Source organism: Chrysochloris asiatica, unplaced genomic scaffold (genome assembly GCF_000296735.1).
Source record: "Chrysochloris asiatica unplaced genomic scaffold, ChrAsi1.0 scaffold00099, whole genome shotgun sequence".
Classification (NCBI taxonomy): Eukaryota; Metazoa; Chordata; class Mammalia; order Afrosoricida; family Chrysochloridae; genus Chrysochloris; species Chrysochloris asiatica.
In genome coordinates, this window is record NW_006408617.1 from 7,955,596 (window position 1) to 7,971,379 (window position 15,784).

The following is a 15,784-nucleotide window of genomic DNA, read 5'->3' on the forward strand; positions in this document are numbered from 1 at the left end:
CAGTGCACTTTGGCCTTCTTCCTTCAGTACCATTGGTTCTTAATCATACACAGCCTCTTAAAATGGTGAAATGGCAACCATTTCTTTTGGTACAGTGACTGTATATTCTTTCCATCATCATTCAATATTTTGCCCAAAAAAATCCTTCAGTATTTCTAGTTGAGACTTGAATTATTTCCTCAGTTCTTTCAAGTTAATTAATGTTGAACGTTGTCCTTCATTTTTGGTTTTCTAACTCCAGATCTTTGCACATTTCATTATAATAGTTGACTCGGTCTTCTGGAGCTGCCCTTTGAAATTTTCTGTTCAGCTCTGTGCCTCCTCATTTCTTACATTTGCGTTAACATCTTTACTCTAGAAAGCAAGTTTCAGAGTCTCTTCTGACATCCATTTTGGATTTTTTTTTCTGCCTTGTCTTCTTAATAAATGCTTGCTTTCTGCCTGTATGCTGTTCTTGATATTTTATGGGTTTTTGGTCATTAGTGTCTCATGCATCAAATCTGTTCTTGAGGTGATTTCTAAATTCAAGTGGAATACGTTGAAAGTCAAATTTTGGCTCTCATGGACTTCAACAATTTTTCTTCAGCTTCAGCCTGAACTTGCATATGAGCAATTTATGGTCTGTTCCACAAACAAGCCCCTGGCCTTCTTTTGACTGATGACTGTGTTTCTTGCTACTGATGTAGTCAATTTGATTTCTTTGTATTTTATCTGATGAAGTCTGTGTGTATAATGATCATTTTTAATGTTTAAAAAGGTATTTGCAATGAAGAAGTCATTGGTCTTGCAAAATTCTTTCATTCCATCTCCAGCATCGTTTCTATCACCAAGGCTATATTTTCCAACTACTGATCCTTTCTCCTTGTTTCCAATTTTGCATTTTAATCACCAGTAATTATCAATACATCTTGATTGCAAGTTTGATCAATTTCAGACTGAAAAAGTTGGTAGAATTCTTTAATTTCATCATTATTGCCTTTAGTGGTTGGTGCATAAAATTAAATAAAGGTAGTATTAGCTGATCTTCTTTGTAGGCAAATGGATATAACCCTATCACAGACAGCATTATACGTCAAAACAGATCTTGATATGTTATTTTTTGGTGATGAATGTGATGTCATTCTTCTTCAATTTGTCATTACTTGCATAGTAAGCCATGTGATTTTCAAGTTCAAAATTACCAGTGCCAGTCAATTTTAGGTCATTAATGCTTAGGATAAGGAGCTCTGGTAGCACAGTGGTTATGAGTTGGGCTGCCAACCTCAAGGTCAGCAGTTCAAAACTACCAGCAGTTCCATGGGAGAAAGATGAGGCTTTCTGCTCACGTAAAGATTTACAGCCTCAGAAACCCCTGTGCAGGGGCACTATGAGTCGGAACCGACTCCACGGTACTTAACAACAACAACAACAACAACAACAACAATGCTTAGGATATTGAAGTTTATGAGTTCCTTTTCATTTTTGACAACTTTCAATTGCCTAGATTCATTCTTCATAATGCTATGTTCCAATTATTAATGGATGTTGGGAACTGTTTCTCTTCATTTTTAGTTGCTTCCCATCAACAAATGAAGGTGCTGAAAGCTTTACTCCATTCATGTCATCACAGTCAGCTCTTCTCCATTTATATTTTGAGTGACTTCCAACCTGACAGGCTCATATGGCAGCCCCATATCTTACAGTATTCTAGTACTATTAATCACGTTTTAATTTTCAGTTGTTGTTGTTGTTAAGTGCTGTCGAGTCGATTCCAACCCATAGCGACCCTGTACAGGATTTCCAAGGCTGTAAATCTTTACGGGAGCAGAAAGCCTCATCTTTCTCCCATGGTACAGCTGGTAGTATCGAACTGCTGACCTTGTGGTTTGCAGCCCAATTCGTAACCACTACACTACCAGAGCTTAGTATTCTGGTGCTATCTGACAGTGTTTCACTGCTATTCTCATTCATAAGGTTTTCAGTAGGCAAACATTTAGAAGTAGTCTCCATCTCCTTTCTCCTAGTCTGTCTTAATCTGGAATTTCAGCTGAAATCTTTCCACCGTTGGTGACCCTGCTGACATTCAAAATATTGGTGGCATAGCTTCCAGCACCACAGCAACATGCAAGCCACCGCAGTGCGACAAACTGACATATGAGTGGTAGAAGGAAACATGGAAGATAATTAATTTCCATTTGAATTGTGTGATTACAAATAAGAAGAACCTCGACTGATAATACTGCAAAAAAAAATTTTTTTTTTAAATTGCCCACTTAATTTCCTGTCATCAATATGAAAGCGTTCCAATTGTTGAAAGGCTAAATTACCATCTCCTGGGAAATATAAGAGAACATATTGGAGAAACATGAGTCATGACATCAGAAGTAATTCTGTGATTTGCTGATTTATGCTGCAATTTTCAGAAAAGAAAAAGGGAATTAGTTCAGTTTCTCCTTGAATCATGATCCAAAATAAGGCCTTACGTTGTCATCATGGGAGAGAGAACCAGCCATCTGCTATTATAAAGATTATAGCCAAGGAAACCCCATGGAAGAGTTTTACCAGTTCTGTCACAGGGAGTAACTGTCAGTCAGAATAGCATCTGATGGCATAGAACAAGACGAGCACACCATCATCATGAGTATGTCCTGGAAGCCCAAACCAATTTACAACTTGTAGCCAAAACTATCCTAGGTCAATTAACATAGCTAACTTGCATATCCACCAACATGTAAGAAGAACAGAATTATTATTGTTCTAATCCACTGAGTTTAGAGATGATGTTTATGCAGGATTTCTCTCGCAAAAAGAAAAAAAAAGAACTAATGAGAGAGTCGTCACAGATTCAGATTCATCCTAACTACTGAGTTAAGGGTGAAGGATTACACTTAATAAGCAGTTAGGTGGTTTCGTTTGATGATGCCTTTAATAAGCAACATGCTCAATACATGTTTTATTTACATTTTTACATGCATAGCAAATCTTCAGTTCTGAATATAAAAAAAGTCACTATTGGAATAAATACAATATTGAAAATAAGGCCATTCGTGGTCACATAATAATTCCTATTAATAAAATTCTTACAAAGATAAAGTTTTGCTGTTGAAGATAGGTTGAGTCATTGTTTAAAATATGAGTAAAACACAGTCTGTAACACTTGGGATTTTGGCAGTGCCCCTAGTACAGAAGTGTACCTTTTGGTTTTAAGATTTCTTGGTCCTGTGTAGCTGTTGTGAATCAGAATTCACTCAATGACACACAGCAACATCAGCTTATGCATATTCAGCTTTGATTTATTATATTTTTGTTAATATCCATTCCCTCAGTCTTTTTCATTCTCCAAATGTAATTTTAAACAAAAGATTCATGAATGAGAGACTTGTGTAGAACATATATGCCCTTTGTGATGTTTTGAAAATGTTATACAACATTGTAACTGATGTCCATATTTCCTTATTTTTCTTATTTTAACTTTCATGCCAATCTACCATACTAAAACATTTTTTAATTGCAACTAGTTTATTTAAAATGTTTCATTTTCACTTGAAATAATAAATAACATTATATTTGAAAAATTATCCTACCATGCCAACATATAGTAATAATTTCTCAAATATAATGTTATTTATTATTTCAAGTGAAAATGAAAGATTTTAAATAAATAAACATCCAGTATTTGCATAGTCACTGACATCATGATGTCACTATAATGTTGATTTTGTTATTGTTGTCACTACTGTGTGCCACTTGAGTGTGTTCCCACTCATAGTAACCGTATATTTGGTTTCCAAGAGCCACTGGTGAGTTTGAACTGCCACTCTGCAGTTACTAGTCCAGTGCTTATCCTACAGCTCCATACCAGGGCTCTTATTATTAAGTATGCATAAAGAGATTATGCTAAGTTTTAAAATACATATGCTTTCTGCTTCACTGAAACTAAAAAAAATATTTTGAAAAGTTGAAAGAATAGTGATTTTCCATTATCACATGTCTAAATACTGTTAATATCTTGAAGTAGAATTCAAAAATGTTCTTTTTAATTTCTAAAAGGACACAAATTTTCCCGAGTTTCAAATTTTATTGTTACCTCATGCTTTTTATCAATGCCTGGCTTGCTCAGATATATGCCTTATCTCACGTTCTAAAATTTAAATACTTTGAGAGTAAGAGCTATTTCCCAGAGCATCAGACCCAGTGTCTTGTAAAAGAAGAAAACCTCAGACACTTAGGAGTGAAAGTAAAGAAGTTTTACTGAGGAATAATACAGCCAGAGATGGACTGCCTTAAGTGAAAATAAAAATCACTCCACAGTGTAAGCAGAGAAAGGGGGCTTTATGTAGAGAGAAGAAAGGAAAGGTAAGGGGTTAACGGTTAATTGCCTATATGACCAGCTTCCTTGAAGTCCTTTGAAATCTAAAGGTCCATTTGTCTAGGATGGAAAGAGTTAACAGGGGAGTGGCACTAGCTGGCTGGGTTATGCAAGGTTGTAGTAAGTGATACATGATTGTAGTCATGACCATATTATTTTCTGGGAGGAAATTATTTACCTCTTGGCACAGTCATCTGAAATGGTTTACAACCTGACCTTCATTTCCTGGCCCCTCCTTTCTCAAGTGCCTCCAGTTTGAAACTTTTCTGTTTATAGGCTAACACAATATTTATTGCTGAATGAATGAAACATTAATTAAATGAATTGTATCAGTAAAAAAGAAAAAAAAATTATGTCATCTGTATCTGGTAAGTACCTCTTTAAAATATTTAAATGTAGTAACTGTGCTGCTAATATATTTCACGACATACTGTGCATCCCATTTGATGCTTGGATTGTCAGATGTTCATGGCTTATTAACCCTGTTGCTTATAAAATTTGACAAAGAAAAGTCACAAATGTATTTGCATATTTTCTTAGAACCATTATTTCTTATATTTCTTCTATTGAATAATTCATTAAAATAAACAGTTTTGAAGTAGAAGTACCAAGACAGAACAAAATTACTACATTCAAAAGAGAAGAAAATAGAGTTATAATTTGACAGTCAGAAACATATGTAATATTCATTAATCACAGGTGAACGTTATACATAAATTAGTCTTATTTATTCAATCAACAAATACTTGTATAGCACTAGTACAGTCTGGAAGTAATAATGTAAAAGAGATCACTTATCTTAAAGAATTCTCACCATTAACTTAGAATGCATACATCAAAGCGTGAGTACAACATGGATACATAAATAAGTTCTCCAAAGAGGCAACTGAAGGGAGCAAAGTCAATACTGAGCAGGATGCAGAGTGCTAACAATGGTCAAAACGGTCAGGAATCATCAAAGAGGTGATAATATTTGAACTGGTTCTTACAGATAAAAACACTTTGTCTTCTGTTAAGTATCTTTATGAAAATTATCAGTGAGTTTTATTTGAGAATTAGGAAACAGACATGCAAATTTATGGAAGAGATAGAAAGTATAAATGATTGTCCTTGTTATTGTTAGGTGCCCTAGAGTCCGTTTTGGCACTATGCACAATGCCAGGAAATCACCAATGCTGCGCCATCCTAACAATTATAACGTTTGAACCAGTTGCTGCTGCCATAATGACAATCCTTCTTGTTTGGGGTCTTTCTTTTTCTCCACTGACCCCCCACTTTACCAAGCATGATGTCCTTCTCTAAGGACAGGTCCCTTTGGACAACTCATGAGCATAATGAAGTATTCTGGAGCACTCATTGTGCACAATGTTATCCATTGTTTGTTATTATCCACACAATGGAAGGCCTTTGCATAGTCAATAAAGCACAACTAAATATTTTTCTGGTATTCTCAGCTTTCAGCCCAGGTCTATCTGATGTAAGCAATGTTATCCCAATTTCAGCATCTTCTTCTGAATCTGACTTTAATTTCTGGCTATTCCCTGTCTATGTACTACTGCAATCATTTTAAAATTATCTTCAGAAAAATTTTGCTCGCATGTGATATTAATTGTTAGATGATTTCCACATTCTGTTTGGTCCCCTCTCTTTGGAATGAGCCCAAACATGGATCTCTTCCATCTGGTTGGTCAGGTAACTGTCTTCCAAATTTCTTGACGTTGATGAGTGACTGCCTCCAGTGCTGCTTCAGTTTATGGAAAGATTTTAATTTTTATTCTGTCATATCCTGGACTTTCTTTTTTTTCTCCCCAATACCTTCAGTAAAGCTTGAACTTTTTCCTTCTGTACCATCTGCTCTTAATCACATGTTACTCTTGAAATGTTTGAACATTGACCATTTCTTTTTGGTACAGTGTGTATTCCTTCCATCTTCCTTTGATGCTTTCTGCATTATTCAGTATTTTGCCCATGGAGTCATTCATGCATTTGAATTATGGTGTTGGAAGAGAATATTAAACGTACTATGAACTGCCAAAAGAACAAATCAATCTGTGTTGGATGAAGTACAGCCAGAATGCTCCCTGAAAGCCAGGATGGCCAGACTTTATCTCTCATACTTACCATATTGTTAGAAGGGACATATTGTCCCTGAACATGGATATCATGTTTGATAAAATGGAGGGTCTTAGAAAAAAGAGGAAGACCCCCCAATGATATGGATCAGCACAGTGCAACAGTGATGGGCTCAAATGTAGCAATAACTGTAAGGTTGGCACAGGACTGGGCAGTGTTTCGTTCTATTGTGCATAGCATGGCTCTGAGTTGGTACCAACTTGATGGCACTTAACAACAATGGTCTCTTCCCACAAATGTAGTCAATTTGATTCCTGTGAATTCCAGCTGGTGAGATCTACGTTATATAGTTATCGTTTATGTTTAAAAAGGTATTTGTAATCAAGAAGTCATCAGACTTACAAAATTCTATCATGCAATATCCAGCATGGGTTCTGTCACCAAGGTCATATTTTCCAACTACTGATTCTTCTTCTTTGTTTCCATCTTTCACATTCGTATCACCAGTAATTATTAACGCTTCTTGATGGCATGTTTGATTAATTTCAGAATAAAAGAGTTGGTAGAATTCTTCAATTTCATCATCACTGGCTATAGTGGTTGATATGCAAATTTGAATAATAATGGTATTAAGTGTTCTTCCTTGTAGACAAATGAATATTATTCTATCACTGACAGCATTGTACTTAAAGATAGAGATTGCAATGTTCTATTTGATGATAGATGTGATGACATTCCTCTTCAATTCGTTGTTCCTGGCATAGTAAACCAATACTAGTCCATTTACCTCACTGATGTCTAGGATATACCAATCTTTAAGCAGTCCATTTCATTTTCACAATTGCCAGTTTTCCTCGATTCATATTTTATACAGTCCATGTTCTGATTATTAATGGATGTTTGCAGCTCTTTCTCCTCATTTTGAATTGTATCACATCAGCAAATGAAGGTCCTGAAAGTTTTGCTCTATTCATGTCATTATGTTGTTGTTGAGTACTGTCTAGTTGGTTCTGACCCATAGTGACCCTGATTAAGGTTTCTGAGGAGTGGCAGGCGAGCTTGAACCACCGACCTTGCAGTTCAAACCGACTTTGAAGTACAGCACATTAACTCACAGCGCCATACCAGGACTCCTGTCATGATGTTGTTGTTAAGTCCTAAGGAGTCCATTTCGACTCATAACGACCCTGTATAGGGTTTCCAAGGAGCGGCTGGTGAGCTTGAACCACCAACCTTGTGATTAAAATTCATGTTGCAGTCCAGTGCGTTAACCCAAAGCACCACACTAGGACTCCCCTGTCATTACGGTCAGCTCTAATTTGAGGAGGCAGCTCTTTCCTAGTTGTATTTTGAATTGTTTTCAATCTGAGTGGCGTATCTTCTGTCACTATATCATGATGCTCTGCTACTATTTATAATGTTTTCATCTTCTGGCACTGTATCTGACAATGTTCTGCTACAGTGTATAGCATTTTCAGTGGCTAACCTTTTAGAAGTACTCTGCCTCTCCGTCTCCCTAGTCTGTCTTAAAGCTCCACTGAAACCTGTGCATCCTTAGTGACTCTGCTGATATTTAAAATGCAGGTGACAATATCACAGCAATAAACAAGCTGCCACAGTGTAGCAAACCGATAGAGGAGTGGTGGAAGGATTGTTGTAGTTAATTGCCGTTCCGTTGATTATTACTCATAGAACCTATGTGTAGGATTTCCAAGACTGTAAATCTTTACAGGTGCAGAAAGCCTCATCTTTCTCGTGTGGAGTGGCTGGTCGATTCGAACTGCTGACCTTGAGGTTGCAGTGCAATTTATAATCTACTACACTATCAGGGCGCTTTCCAGGAATGATTGTTACTGTTGTTGCTAAGAGCCATTGAGTAGGGTCTGAGTCAGAACAACTTGTATGAAGCAGAGGAGAGGCTGGCTAGTCTGAACTGGCAAAATTGAGGTTCAAACCAATCTTGTGGTCCAATGCTTATCCTACAGTGTCGTGTCACTCCAAGAAAGATTAGTGGTGCTGCGGCTCCGCGCGGCCTGCAGTCCGGGGCCCGCGCTCCTCGCCGCCCGCCCACCTGCCATGGAACCCGACCCTGCCGCCTCCTGCCCGGATGCCAGCCGCAAAGGCTGGTTCCGCGAGACCTGCAGCCTGTGGCCCGGCCAGGCCTTGTCGCTGCAGGTGGAGCAGCTGCTGCACCATCAGCGCTCGCGGTACAAGGACATCTTGTCTTCTGCAGTAAAACCTACGGCAACATGCTGGTTGGTATCAGACGGCTTCATCCAGTGCACAGAGAGGGACCAGTTCTCCTATCAAGAAATGATTGCCAACCTACCCCTCTGAAGCCACCCCAATCCACGCAAGTGCTGATCATTGGAGGTGGGGACGGGGGTGTCCTGCGGGAAGTGCTGAAGCACCCCTCCGTGGAGGCTGTGGTCCAGTGTGAAATTGATGATTCAAGTCTCTAAGAAGTTCCTGCCAAGTACGGCTGTTGGCTACTCCAGCTCAAAGCTGACCCTCCACGTGGGTGATTGGGTGATGGTTTTGAGTTCATGAAACAGAACCAGGATGCCTTCGATGTTATCGTCACTGACTTCTCAGACCCCATTGGCCCTGCTGAGAGCCTCTTCAAAGAATCCTATTACCAGCTCATGAAGACCGCCCTCGAGGAGGAGGGCATTCTCTGCTGCCAAGGCGAGTGCCAGTGGCTGCACCTGGACCTCATCAAGGAGATGCGGCAGTTCTGCAAATCGCTCTTCCCGGTGGTGGTGGCCTACGCCTACTGCACCATTCCCACCTACCCCAGTGGCCAGATCGGCTTCATGCTATGCAGGAAAAACTCGAGCACCAACTTCCGGGAGCCTGTGCAGCCGCTGACTCAGACTCAGGTGGAGCAGAGACAGCTGCGATACTACAACTCCGACTTGCACCGGGCTGCCTTTGTGCTGCCTGAGTTTGCTCGTAAGGCCTTGAGTGATGTGAGCTGAGCCCAGAGCTGCCTCCACCACTGTCACCCAGAAATCTCGGACCAGGGAGCCTCTGGGTATCCGGGCCTCCCCAGCCCCACACAAGACCCTCTGCAGGCTCTTACCCACCAACCAAGTGTTACCAGCCCCAGAATGCTGCCCGGCCTGCCCTGCTGGGCAGACTGTCTCTTTCTCTCTGTGTAGCGTCCAGCCTCCAGCCTATACCAGCTGTAGACAGCGCCTTCTCTGCCTTCTGTCCCCTCGTTCACCAAACATGTGTATTTATAACAAAAAAAAAGAAAAAAAGAATGATTAGTAAGCAGAGATTAAGATAGTTTGGGTGTAGATCATAAAGGAAGGTATTTTGGAGTAGTTGAAGAATGTATTCCGAGAAACATTGACTTTAAATGGCATTCCCATAATCTATTGCCATCAAGTCATTTTCAAATCATTGTTATTGTTGTGAAGTGCTGTCTAGTCGGTTCTGACCCATAGCGACCGTGTATAGGGTTTATGAGGAGCAGCTGGTGAGTTTGAACCGCCAACCTTGAAGTTCAAATGGTTTTGCAGTCTGGCGCATTAACCCACAGCACCACACCAGCACATAGTGACCCTTATAGGACACAGTAGAACTGTTCCATAAGGCTTCCGGGACTGTACATCTTTATGGGAGCAGACAGCTTCCTCTTTCTCCTCTAGAGCAGCTGTAGGGTTTGAATCACAAACCTTATAGTTAGCAGTCCAGTTTAACCCAGGGTGCTACAGGCGCTCCTGCAGTGACATTGTTGTTATCCTACAGTGCCACACCAGAACTCCGAAATGACATTGTTGTTATGTGCCCTGGAGTTGTACAGGGTTTCCGAGACTGTAAATCTTTCTGGGAGCAGAAAGCCTCATCTTTCTCCTGTGGAACAGCTGGTACTTTCGAACTGCTGACCCTGAGGTCCATAGCCCTATTCGTAACCACTACGCTCCTTGAAATGACATTAGAAGACCTTTTTTTTTTTTTTTTTTTTTTTTAAGTTTGTAAAGTCTAGAGTATCCTTGAAGCAATATAACTAGTTGGAGGATTTTTAGGTGGTAAATTATGTAATAACATCTGCATTTAATCTATCCAGTTAATGAAAACTACAATAAATGTATTTAGGTATAGAACTGGAACCTCTTCTTAATCAATTGTGTTCCTGTACTACTTTTATCCATACTGGAAGTAAATTGCAAAACACTAATTTTCCGGGCTAACAGAACCTAAATGAATGTCCACTTTTGCTTATGGAAGAGTTTAATTTGTGACATTAAAAGACTTCTAGCTAGGGTGAGAAAATAATTTCTGTGTTCTCTCATTCCAATAAAGCTGTTAAATTTCCAATTTGAAAGGCTATATGATAAATAAAAAATAGTTTATGTGGCATTTGTGTCTATGGAACTTTCTAAGCAAAGCAAAATCCCTTTTTATCTATGAAAATATCATCAGCAATATGAAAAGACAGTTGTCTACATGGCAGTGGGATTGTTTTGCTGGCTTATTATAAGCCAGTCACATTTTTTACTTACATTTATGTGCATTATTCCACTTATTTTCTTATAATCTTGTGAAATATGTACATGTGGAAGCTGTGATTAAGAGAAATTAAGTACCTTCTCCAAATTCATTTCAATAGTAAATGGCAGGACCATTTGGCTGCAAAAGCAAATTAATTCAACAGATAGTTTTAAAGAACAGCTGTTTGCAAGAAATTCTACCAAAGAATTTGATTTTCTATGTATGAAGGCAACTAAAAAGTTCAGAGCTGTAAGATATTAAAGATGTGTAAAAGAAGATCGTGCAATTGGTAAAAGAAAAATGTCATTTCTTGGTGCTGAAGCAGGATGAGGTCCGTGGACTGTCGAAGCAAGGGGACATAAGGTGGCAGGCTATTTCAAATAGAAATGTATACCATACATAGTGTTCAGGTTAGAAGCAAGGTGAGGTTCTGGGTTGGCAGAATCTGGACTTCTAGTTAAAACTCAAGTGGTACACAAATCAGTTTCCAACATCAAATCCTTGGTCAAAGATAATAAAAGCACTGAAAAGATGACAAAGAACAGAAGCTAAGATCAGTCCACAGTCTAAATTAAAATGTGAGGATTCTTATGACAAGTTTTGCCTTTAGCACAAAGTGGCTGACTTTCAAGTTTTCAAGAGGGAGTTTAGTTTCAGAGTGTGCGGAGGAAGGTAGAAGCCCCACTGAATAGTTTTCATCTTGTCTACATGGGTCTGGTGAAAGGAAACAGGGATAGGGTTCTTTTGATTCAATAGTAATTATCATGACTAATAGCAATATCACAACTGCAAAGGTAGATGTTTTGTAACATAAAGAAGGGAATAGTTAACCTTACAGTCCAGGAGCAGAGGATCCTCAGACCATCAAGAGAAAAGAGCATGGGCAGAATGTGGGACCCTAACCAGAGAAGCAGCAACACCAAAGATGGAGGCAGAGGTGATGGCATGGAGAGAGAGAGCAGCTGAGGACTCTAGACTTAAGGAAAGAGAAAGACTGTGAGCCGGTGGCCAAGAGGCTGGCTTGCAGAATGTGCCCTTTAGTTGTTTAAATTATTATATATTCCTGAGTGTTTTTGTGTACATCAAAAAAAGAAACAATAAAAACAAAACAAAACAGGAAATAAATGCAAATACTGTTGAATGATGATGCCTCAAGGGGATCATAATCACTGCAATGAAGCAAAATACGATAGGATGAGTGCAAAACCAATGTTCTCCCATGCAAACTATCTCTCAATTTACAATAAAATCTTTAAAAAAAAAGTCTTACCTTTAGCCCTCCATGTATAATCTCCATTTATAATTGACATCCTGTACAAGGCACCAGTGTATTTCCCCAAGTAGAGTGGTGTAACTCTTACTACTACCTTGCATTGATGGAATTCCTATATAACAGCTAGCCCAAGTCTCTTTTGATAAGAAATGATAAATTTGAAAAAGAAATCAAGTGCAATATTATAAAATAAGAAATGTCTTCAAAGAAGAAGATTTTTATCATGATATATTTGTAAAGGAGAAGAAATTAATTTTTTCTCCTATATTTCTGAGTTGTGCTACAGCTGATATGAAAAGGGAGTGGATCATTTTCCATACATGGCTGTTGTTAAGGGCCATCTGATCAGTTCCGATTCATAGCAACCCTGTTTAGGGTTTCCGAGTATCAGCTGGTGGGTTTGAACTGCTGACCTTGTGTTTCAAAATCTGGTGTTGATCCTACAGCACCACATCAGGAGTCTAGACACACTTTTACACAAAAGTAAATTTAATAATGTTTTTCAGAGATTTCATTAGCCTACACTATAAGGACAGTCTTTCATATGTTTTATTCGGTGGTCATCACAGGTGGTGACTGTTCTAGCTAGAGGGAAGTTTTGAGACATTACTATAGTTTAAACTCACTAGCGTAGTGCTTACGAATTGGGCTGTGAACTGTAAAGTCAGCAGTTCGAAACTACCAGCTGTTCTATGGGAGAAAGATGAGGCTTTCTGCTCCCGTAAAGATTTACAGCCTCAGAAACCCTGTAAAGGGTTGCTATGAGTCGGAACCAACTCCACGGCACATAATAACAACAAACTCACTAGGTACAGATGAAGGAACTGAGATGTTACCCAGGGAGTCAGTGGGTAATGAAAATGTTGAGAATTAGAATAATTACTTCCTTCAAACAAAAATAACTGAAGATGATTCAAAGTAAAATAGAGAAGACAGAAGAATGAATGACCTCATAAATAGCTTCTAGTTATAGGGATTCCTTATTAACAGAAGTTATGAAGCTGTAATCAGTTTACCCAGAAGTTACCATAGAACAAATTGATTTTAAACTCTGAAAAAGACAGAAAAGAGCATTTGGAAAGGAACTTGTCAGTTCCCACCTATGATATGAAAAAGCTCTTTATTAAAATAAATGCTCAGTTACACAACTGAATGCTAAACAAGAATCTGTTTAAAAGACTCTTGATGTCCTTCTGGTTCTGAATTACTGTGTGTCTGTATGAGGGTGGATACATTATTTCAAATCTAGTTGGCTGAAATGTTTAGGAGTGTCTACATAAAGAGCTCTGGAAGCATAGTGGATACAAGTCAGACTGCTAACCTCAAGGTCAGCAGTTTGAAACTACCAGCTGTTCCACAGGAGAAAGATGCGGCTTTCTGCTCCCGTAAAAAATTACAGCCTTGAAAACCCTATGCAGTATCCCTATTGAGTTGGAATTGACGCTACAGTACACCACCACCACACCAGAATTATGAGGGATTTTCAGAAAGTTCTTGGAAAAATGAAATTAATAACTCTGCTTTTACAAACTTTTGAAGTGCTCTTATAGAACTCTTACCACAACCCTAACTTTAGAATATTTATATGATAATTTATTTGGTGTTGGTCTTTAGAATAGAAATTTAATGAGGTTAAAAGATGTGTGGATTTCACTCTCCACTGTATCCCAGAACCTAACATTCGCCTAGCATGTTTCACATTTTCAGTTTTATCTTTAAATGAATGAAGGCATCAGTCAGTTATTCTAAAGAGATTCAAACAAGGCATCATAAAAATAAACTGTGTTGAAGAAGTATTTGTAGGACCCTGGAAATAAAAATGTTGAGATGCTTGCTATTTTTTTTTTTAAATATATATATTGTTGTTGTCCTTAAGTACAGTTGAGTCAGTTCCAACTCATAATATACAGATTATAAATGATGTCCCAGCATTTATCTGTCAATTTGCTGGTTTGCATATTGCAATGATGTGGGAAGGTAGGTTGCTTGTGATTTAAATACCAAGAGGTTCCTTCATAGTGGGCAGGTTTCAGCAGAGCTTCCAGACTACTAAGAGGAAAGGCCTGTTGAAAATTAGCCAGTGAAAACCTTATGAATAACAACGTCATATTTTCCAATGCTATAGTGCTCAAGGAAGTCCTGGTGTGGCACTGTGGGTTAATGTGCTGGACTGCAAAGTTGGTTTGAGCTGCAAGGTTGGTGGTTCAAGCTCACCAGCTTCTCCTTAAAAACCTTATACGGGGTCACTATGGGTTGGAACCGACTCAATGATACACAAATAACAACAACATAGTGCTCAAAGAGCCCTGGTGTGGCACTGTAGAATAAGCACTGGACGGCCAGGTTGTTTTGAACCTTACATTCGGTGATTCAAATCCATCACTCGTTCCTCAGAAACCTTATACAGGGTTGCTTTGAGTCAGAACCAACTTGATGGCACTTAACAACAACATTGTGCTCAATGTAAAGAAAACAAAATCCTTACAAATGGACCAATAAATACTATCATGATAAAATGAGACAAAATTGAAGTTGTCAAAGGCTTCATTTTGCTTGGAATCACATTCAACAATCATGAAAGCAACAGTCAAGAAGACGAAGGATGTATTGCAATAGACAACTCTACTGCACAAGAACCTCTTTAAAGTGTTAAGAACAAATATCAATTTGAGAAATAAAGTACAGCTGACCCAAACATTGGTATTCTTAATTGCCTCATATGCATGTGAAAAGTTGAACAATTTATAAGGAAGACTGTAGAAGAACTGATGCATATGAATTATGGTGTTGGGGGAAAATATTGACAGTTCCATGGGCTGCCACAAGAAGAAACAAATCTGTGTTGGAAGAAGTACAGGCATATTATCAAGAGGGACCAGTCCCTGGAGAAGAACTTCATGTTTGGTAAAATGAAGGGTCAGCAAAAAAGAAGAAAGCCCCAAAAAGATGGAATGGCACAGGGTCAGTAGCAGGACTGGGCAATGCTTCGTTCTGTTGTGCATAGGGTTGAATCGAGAGCAGTTAATAACAATACAGGGCTGTTGCTGTTATGAGATGAACCCTCCTGGTTGGAGAACAATGCTTCATTCTGTTCAACCACATAGATATCAACTAAGGAGTTCTGGTGTGGCGCTGAGGGTTAAGGCGCCAGACTGCAAAGCCATTTGAACTGCAAGGTCGGAGAGTCAAGCTCACCAGCGGCTCCTCGGAAACCCTATCCAGGGTCGCTATGGGTCTAAACCGACTCAGTGACACTTAACAACAACAAGAGCCAAACACTTAGCCTACAGTACCATGAAGACTCCTTTGTTGTTGTTGTTAAGTACCATTGCCGGTTCCGACCCATAGGGTTCCTGTATAGGGTTTCTGAGGAGTGACTGGTGAACCACCCACCTTACAATTCAAACCAATTTTAGAGACTAGTGCCTTTACCCACAGTGCCACAATACAAGTTATAAAATTGGCAATTAAAACCCATCAACAGTTCCTCTGGAGAAACATGAGGGTGTCTGCATGCATAAAGATTTATAGTCTCAGACACTCTATTTAGGGTCACTATGAAGTCAGAATCAACTTGAGAGAAGTGG

The 15,784-nt window shown here is 38.9% G+C and overlaps 1 protein-coding gene and 1 pseudogene across 1 annotated transcript in view; both read left to right on the forward strand.

The window, feature by feature from the left end:
- Positions 1 to 15,784, forward strand: part of XIRP2 (xin actin-binding repeat containing 2) — a 494,188-nt gene that overhangs the window by 179,211 nt on the left and 299,193 nt on the right. The window lies entirely within an intron of this gene.
- On the forward strand, positions 8,498 to 9,402 carry LOC102833921 (annotated as a pseudogene).